Genomic DNA, 6492 nt, shown 5'->3' with positions numbered 1-6492 from the left:
TGTTCTTTCCCTGGATTTCTCCAGTGAGACGCAAGAACGATGCCGAGCCGAATGTGGTCGTTACCATCGACGGCGTAGACGTCAAGCCCACGCAGCAGCTGCGCATCCTCGGTCTCTTGCTACAACGAGACGGCAAGGCGACAGCGGCCATTGCTAAGATCAAGATGGCCTCCGAACAGGTCACCGGAATGATCCGACGCGTTGCGAACCGGAACAGAGGACTTAAAGAAGACGACGCCTTCCGCCTGGTCAGAGCGTTCATCGTGTCTCGCATCACCTACTCGGCCCCGTACCTCCAACTAACGAAGGCGAACAGGAACACGCTAGACACGATCATAAGGAAAGCCACCAAGACGGCTATGGGCCTGCCCCAGTACTCGTCTACGCAGAAGCTGCTGGACATGGGGGCACATAATACGGTAGACGAGCTCATAGAGGCTCATCGTTCCAACCAGAGAGTGCGACTGAGCCAGACTGAGCACGGCCGAGCAGTCCTTCGGAAGATTGGTTGGCCCATCGAACCACAGATACCCAAGCACCCTCTACCTCCGCCGTGGAGGGAAGCGCTCAAGACCAAGCCCCTGCCGCGCAATATGCAGGCCGGCAGGAACGACGAGAGGCGTGCCGCGCGGGCACAGGCACTCGCCCGACAGCTGGAAGCAGACCCCCGGGTCCTCTACGTGGACGCCTCACTTCCCCAGCACAGCAGCAAAGCAGTGGCCGCCGTCACGACCATCGACAAGCTGGTGACCAGCGCGTCGCTACGGACGACAGATGCCAGCCAAGCAGAAGAGATGGCCATCGCTCTCGCCCTCACGCACGGAGACGTGCATACGATCGTCACTGATTCCAAGACGGCTTACGGCAACTACCGCAAGGGGATCGTCTCCCACGCGGCCATGGCAATTCTCGCAAAGCGCAGCCCACCGGGACGAGACGTAGAGCTCGTGTGGGTTCCGGCACACTCGACAGTGGAAGGCAACGCCCTCGCCGACCACTACGCCCGCGAACTAGCAGACCGGGCTGAGGACGAGTCGGAGCTACCGCACCCAGTCACGAGCTACCGCGAGATTACCACGCTGTACAGGAGCGCCAGGTGCAGGCTTCCCGTGCCGCACCAGCAACTCGACCGCAAGCAACAAACAATAGTGCGCCGCGCACAAGCGGGGTCACTGGCGCACCCAGCTTTATTGAACAAGATGTTCCCGGCAGAACACGACCCCATCTGCCCGTTCTGCAAAAAGACGGAAGGCACCCTGCCGCACATACTGGCGGAGTGTACTGAGCTCAAGAATCCTCTACCTTCCCTCCCCCTTCCCCTTCCCCCCCCTACCCGAGCGATGGGAGATCTTGATGTCCAGCCCCGACCTGTCGACGCAGCAAGAGCTCGCGTCCAGGGGCCAGGAGCTATTGGACTCATATGGGACTTGTGACTAGGGTTCCACCCCGTCTGACGCCTGCGAGCGTCACCTGTAATGGGCTCAGCGAAAGTTGTTTCTCTCTCTCTCTCTCTCTCTCTCTCTCTCTCTCTCCAGTGCATTCGACAGCATTAACCACAACCTCCTCATCACCAAGCTCCCAGGATTTGGCATAACTGGGACGACCCTGCAATGCATGGATAACAGCCTTCCTCACAAGCTGCCGCCAGCAGGTCCACTACCGGGGTGCTACATGGTCAGTGGCACACAGTGAAAACGGGCGTGCCTCAGGGATCCGTGATTGGCCCACTCCTATTTAACCTGTACGTCAACGACCTCGCGTCCGACATCGATTCAAACATTCTGAGATACGCTGACGACCACATAGTTTACCGCACTATCCATAGACCGGCAGATCTTGCAGTCCGACCTCCTCAAGATTTCCAGATGGAGTGATCGTAATGGCTTGTTCCTCAACCCACGCAAGTCACTATACCTTCGAATATCTCGCAAACGAACACCGGCAGACGTGTCCTACATGGCCAATGGCACACGCCTGCAGGAGGTCACCGAGACGACGGTGTAAGACAAGGAGGTTGTATTGAACTTCTGGAGAGTGGAGGCCGCCCATAGCGGGCAACGCAGAGAGGTGAAGCAAGGCGAACCGGTCGGTGGCCATATTGCCGTGGGCATAAAAGGCGCTGAGCCGGCCGGGAGGCGGTAGTGCGGCCGTAGTTTTTTGGCTTTACAAGGGAGAAAACGATGGGTAAGCTGGTTTATCGATTCCGCTATTTGAGGGCAGCCTAAATCTTGCCTTCCGCGGAAGGTATTGACGTAGATATGGTTCAAGCGGCGAGTTCGCGGGTGGTGAAAAGAGCTGTCGCCGCGGGAAAATGCGTAGCGCTAGGCTAAAGACACCATCCGAACTTTTATTTCAATAAACGCTTATTCGGTATATCTAAGGCTATAGGCCGCTCCCTTAACATTAAAATTACCTCATGTTGCACGCCATGGCAAGAGATGCCGCGTTATGAAGTTTCTATTGGCCGTAATTTCACGCTGAAAATGCGGGACACGCGACAGCGCAATTATTTGACGCTTGTTTCTTCTAGCGGCATTGCTGGGATTAATGAATGCTTATTCATTAATGATTAATGAATAATAACGCAGCTCTCCCACCCAAGCAAGCTCTGTAGACACAGTTTAGCTGTTCGAATGGTTTTTAGGCAGTACTGCAAGGAATCATATGCATCAGGGTATTGCAATCTTTATATGTACTGCACATGCACGTTTTCTGGTTTAAACAACATGCCCAGTTTTGCCCTTGCCGAAGAAAACCAAATTAAGCACGAATTTTTGATTGATTGATTGATTGATTGATTGTTGGATTTAACGCGCCGACGCAACGCAGGCGATGAGGCGCGCCGTAGTGAAGGGCTCCGGATTAATTTTGACCACCTGGGGATCTTTAACGTGCGCCGAAATCTCGTACACATAGCGTTTTTCGCTTTTCGCCTTCACCAGAAAAGCTGCCGCCGCGGCCAGGAATCGGACCCGTGTTCTAGGGATGAGCAGCACAATGCTTTAGCCACTGAGTCACCGCGGCGGGTCTATTTCCAGCTTTTCAATCGTATTTTGCAAAATGGATTAGGCACACACTGAAGCTCATTAAGGCAGGATTTTTTTTTTAATTCCGCGTGCGCTTTACAGAAAGCATGGGACAAATTTAAGGAATTATGAAATTCGTGAGAACATAAAGTAAAAAAAAATCCCATTACACTAAAAAATATACGTGGAACTCTAAGGAATAGAATTTCAGGAATTATGAAATGCCGCAAGAATATGAAAAGTGAAAAATCACAAGAACGCGGGAGGGCATTGCGGTGCATCAAAGACGAAACAGCGCTAACGAGAAACGTCAGAGTATTCACGTAGGGCCGGATGCAAATAACATATACTAAACAAGAGTGCCTTGATTTTTGACAGTAACTGTCTGAGCAACACTCTGCATTTAAATTAGTGCCGAAAAACAATTAAATTTGCGCACCACATATTGTACAAACATGTGATTTGGCGCAGTCAAGCGACTACAGGACCAGCACAATACGAGCGAAAACATTCGCTTATCTGCGTAAACAAGCGCGTAAGGTACGATCAGTAAGCAGACGGCAGGTGCTATGGCGAATTTTCCATTTACAGTAAATCACGCACAAACGGCGGGAAAGTATGCACAATTATAACGTTATAATACTAGTAATGCCCTCGAGACCCAAAACAAACAGAGACCCGCATTACTTATAAGATGAAAGGTGATCCCCGACGTCTTCGTCGCGCGCTTAGCGCAGCCGAACGCGACGCACGAGGAGACCAGTTCTGCTTTCTACACCTTTGGAGCATCCGACCGCGAACAGACCGAACGAACACGAGTTCTGCTCTTTGGCAAGAGAGAACTCAGAAAACGACACATGGGGCAGAAAACAAAATGTAATTGTGCCTTCTGTTTATTTTAGTTGTTTGCGCCCAAGAATGCAAATAATTACCAAATGTGTGCGCCAAGATGTGTGCCAGATGTGTGCGTGCGTGCGCCCACCGGCGCACGCACAAGAGACGTGCGTAGCGCTTAACTAGAGACACGGGGAGGGGAGCATAACCGAAACCACATGCGTCGAAATGAAAGCGCGCAAGAAAAGCTCGGTGCGCTTGAAGCTAGCCGCATGAGAGAAGCAACTTGCAAAACAAAACAACAAAAAAAATAACGGAAGCAAAAATATAACGTAACCGACCGCAAAAACAAGTACATGATGCGACGGATGCAATGCGTCTGCTACGACAGAACAAGTTTTCTGCCCACAGCAAGATGGCGGCCGTCGGCGTCAGTTTTCGAGCGCCAGCTCCACTCCAGAAGTTTTATACAACCTCCTTGGGTGTAAGATATACTTTTAGGTGTGGACACAGCAGCCCAAAAATCTGTCAAATAGAGTTGGTGGCGCCGTGGCGCCGCTCGTGGACCTTTGATTGAAAGGACATCTGGTGCGCCCGAGGCTTCAAGTGGTGCGACATCTCGAAGCGACCGAGGCTTCAAGTGACATGAACAACGACTGTCTGAAGCCAGGTGGTTCGCAGGCACCAGCGGCATGCGTGTAAAACAACATTGTTTGTTTGAGCTCGCAGTGTGAGCTCACACAACGCGATCTTAACGCGTAATTTATTCATTGTTTAAACAGCTGCGAGATTTCGGGCGTCCTTCGTGCATGGACTTACCCCAGTTGTGCAACGTCATTTACGACGAAGAAACATCAGCCTACTCGCCTCCAGTTTAATTAATTTCACAAGCTGCCTACTTTCCCTGTATGTCGGGGCGTTGTTCCGGCAGCGGACGCTTTCTTTTGCCGCTGCTTGTACAGTAACTTGGGGGCTGTAGCCCACGGTAAAGTCGACGGCACTGCATCGTGTGCGAGCTCGCACCTCTTCGACATTCAGTAGTATACATCCCATCGAAGCACCAAAAAGAACCGTTTCGCACAACCGCACTCTCAGAAAAATGCCGACCGCAAGTCCGCTGGGGATGGCTGCAGAGTACGTACGCATTCATTCGTTTAGGATCGCAGGTAACGTTGTTAATTTCTGTCACGTTTTCTTGCCATCTGTTACAGTACGTACTCAATAAAACATTTGCACCCCATTTTTTCTTTGCGCAAGCATAAAAATCGCAGCATAAAATCTCCTTTGTCTGAGCGCTCAACGGCTACCGCGGCACACATTCCCTTCGGTTTAGTGTTTTATATCTTCTTTTGAGTGTTACGACTCAAAACACATGCTTAGAACACGTTGAAACACTCGGGCGAGCGCAAAGGCTTTCGCACGGCTTTCTTCAAATTGTCGTCTGCACCCCCGGCCGGCAGAACCAGCCAAGCTGCGGCGAGCAGAAATCGAGCAGACGACAGGTTACGGAAGCTGCCGAGAAGGCCCGACAAGGAGCCGAAGGGATCCGAACACATCCGAGTGGGCGGCGCTCGGGCAGCTTCTTTTCTCTGCCGCTGGAGGGCAGAAAGAAACATAAACAACGACCTGGAAAAAGAGGATGGAGGCGAAGAAGTCCTTAAATATCTACAGAATCGGGAAGCAGGAGATCACAAGAGAAAAATTATTCGATAATACCAAAGGGAGTGCATTGCTTTTTGAAGCCCGAGCGGGTTGCTTGCGGACAAAAACGCTTATCCGCGAGACGGTACAGGAAGAACTATGCACAGGCTGCGGAAATGAGCCAGAAACCATGCGACATATTGTAACGGAGTGCAAAAGTATCCGTCCAGTCCTCAGTGATGGAGCCATCCAGCTTCCGGAAGCCCTTGGCTTTAAGGTTAGTGGAAAAGTGAACTGGACAGCAGTAGAGGTTAGTAAAAGAAGGTTAGAATGTTGGTGGGAAAAGAGCAGAGAACAATCTGGGAAGACATGCGAACAAAGAAGTCAGACTAGCACAAAAATTTCGTAAAAGCATTTTCTTTTTTTATTTTGACATTATTTTTTTATTTATTTCGTTTGTATTTTTTGGCGAGGTGATTGTACAGTGGCGTTGCGACTAAGGCCGCCGTGCAACGCCACCCCGTTACAAAGGGGAAGCCACTAAGCATCATCATCATCGTGGCGCTTAGGTGGGTGAGCGGTAGCTTTTTTAGGGGGCCCCGCGCAGCTAAGGAAGGCAAACTAGGAGACAAAGGGGAAGCAAGAGACACATGCACACTCAACGATGGGAGGCAGCCAGGCCAAGAGCTAAACGGAGAACATACGGACGTAACCGAGGGCGTTGACAGAAGCCATTTAAGTGGAAACAATGGAGCAAACAATTCTGTAAAAGACAAAAACAGACCCCGTAAGCGGAAAGGGAAAAACAAATGCAATAAATATTTAATCAGCTACATAAACATGCAGGGAGGCAGAAAGCCAGATAAGTGGGTGGAAATTCAAAAGCAACTTGAACGGGAAGGAATACACGTGTACGCTTTAGCCGAGACTCACCTCCGGGACCTAGAAGCCCCACCTATCATAGACAATTATGTCTGGGAAGGTTGCAACA

This window comes from Haemaphysalis longicornis, unplaced genomic scaffold (assembly GCF_048455015.1).
Source record: "Haemaphysalis longicornis isolate Haplotype H1 unplaced genomic scaffold, Haemaphysalis longicornis Haplotype H1 scaffold_2, whole genome shotgun sequence".
In the NCBI taxonomy this organism is placed as follows: Eukaryota; Metazoa; Arthropoda; class Arachnida; order Ixodida; family Ixodidae; genus Haemaphysalis; species Haemaphysalis longicornis.
The sequence above is the reverse complement of the archived record's forward strand: the minus strand, read 5'-3'. Positions refer to the sequence as shown.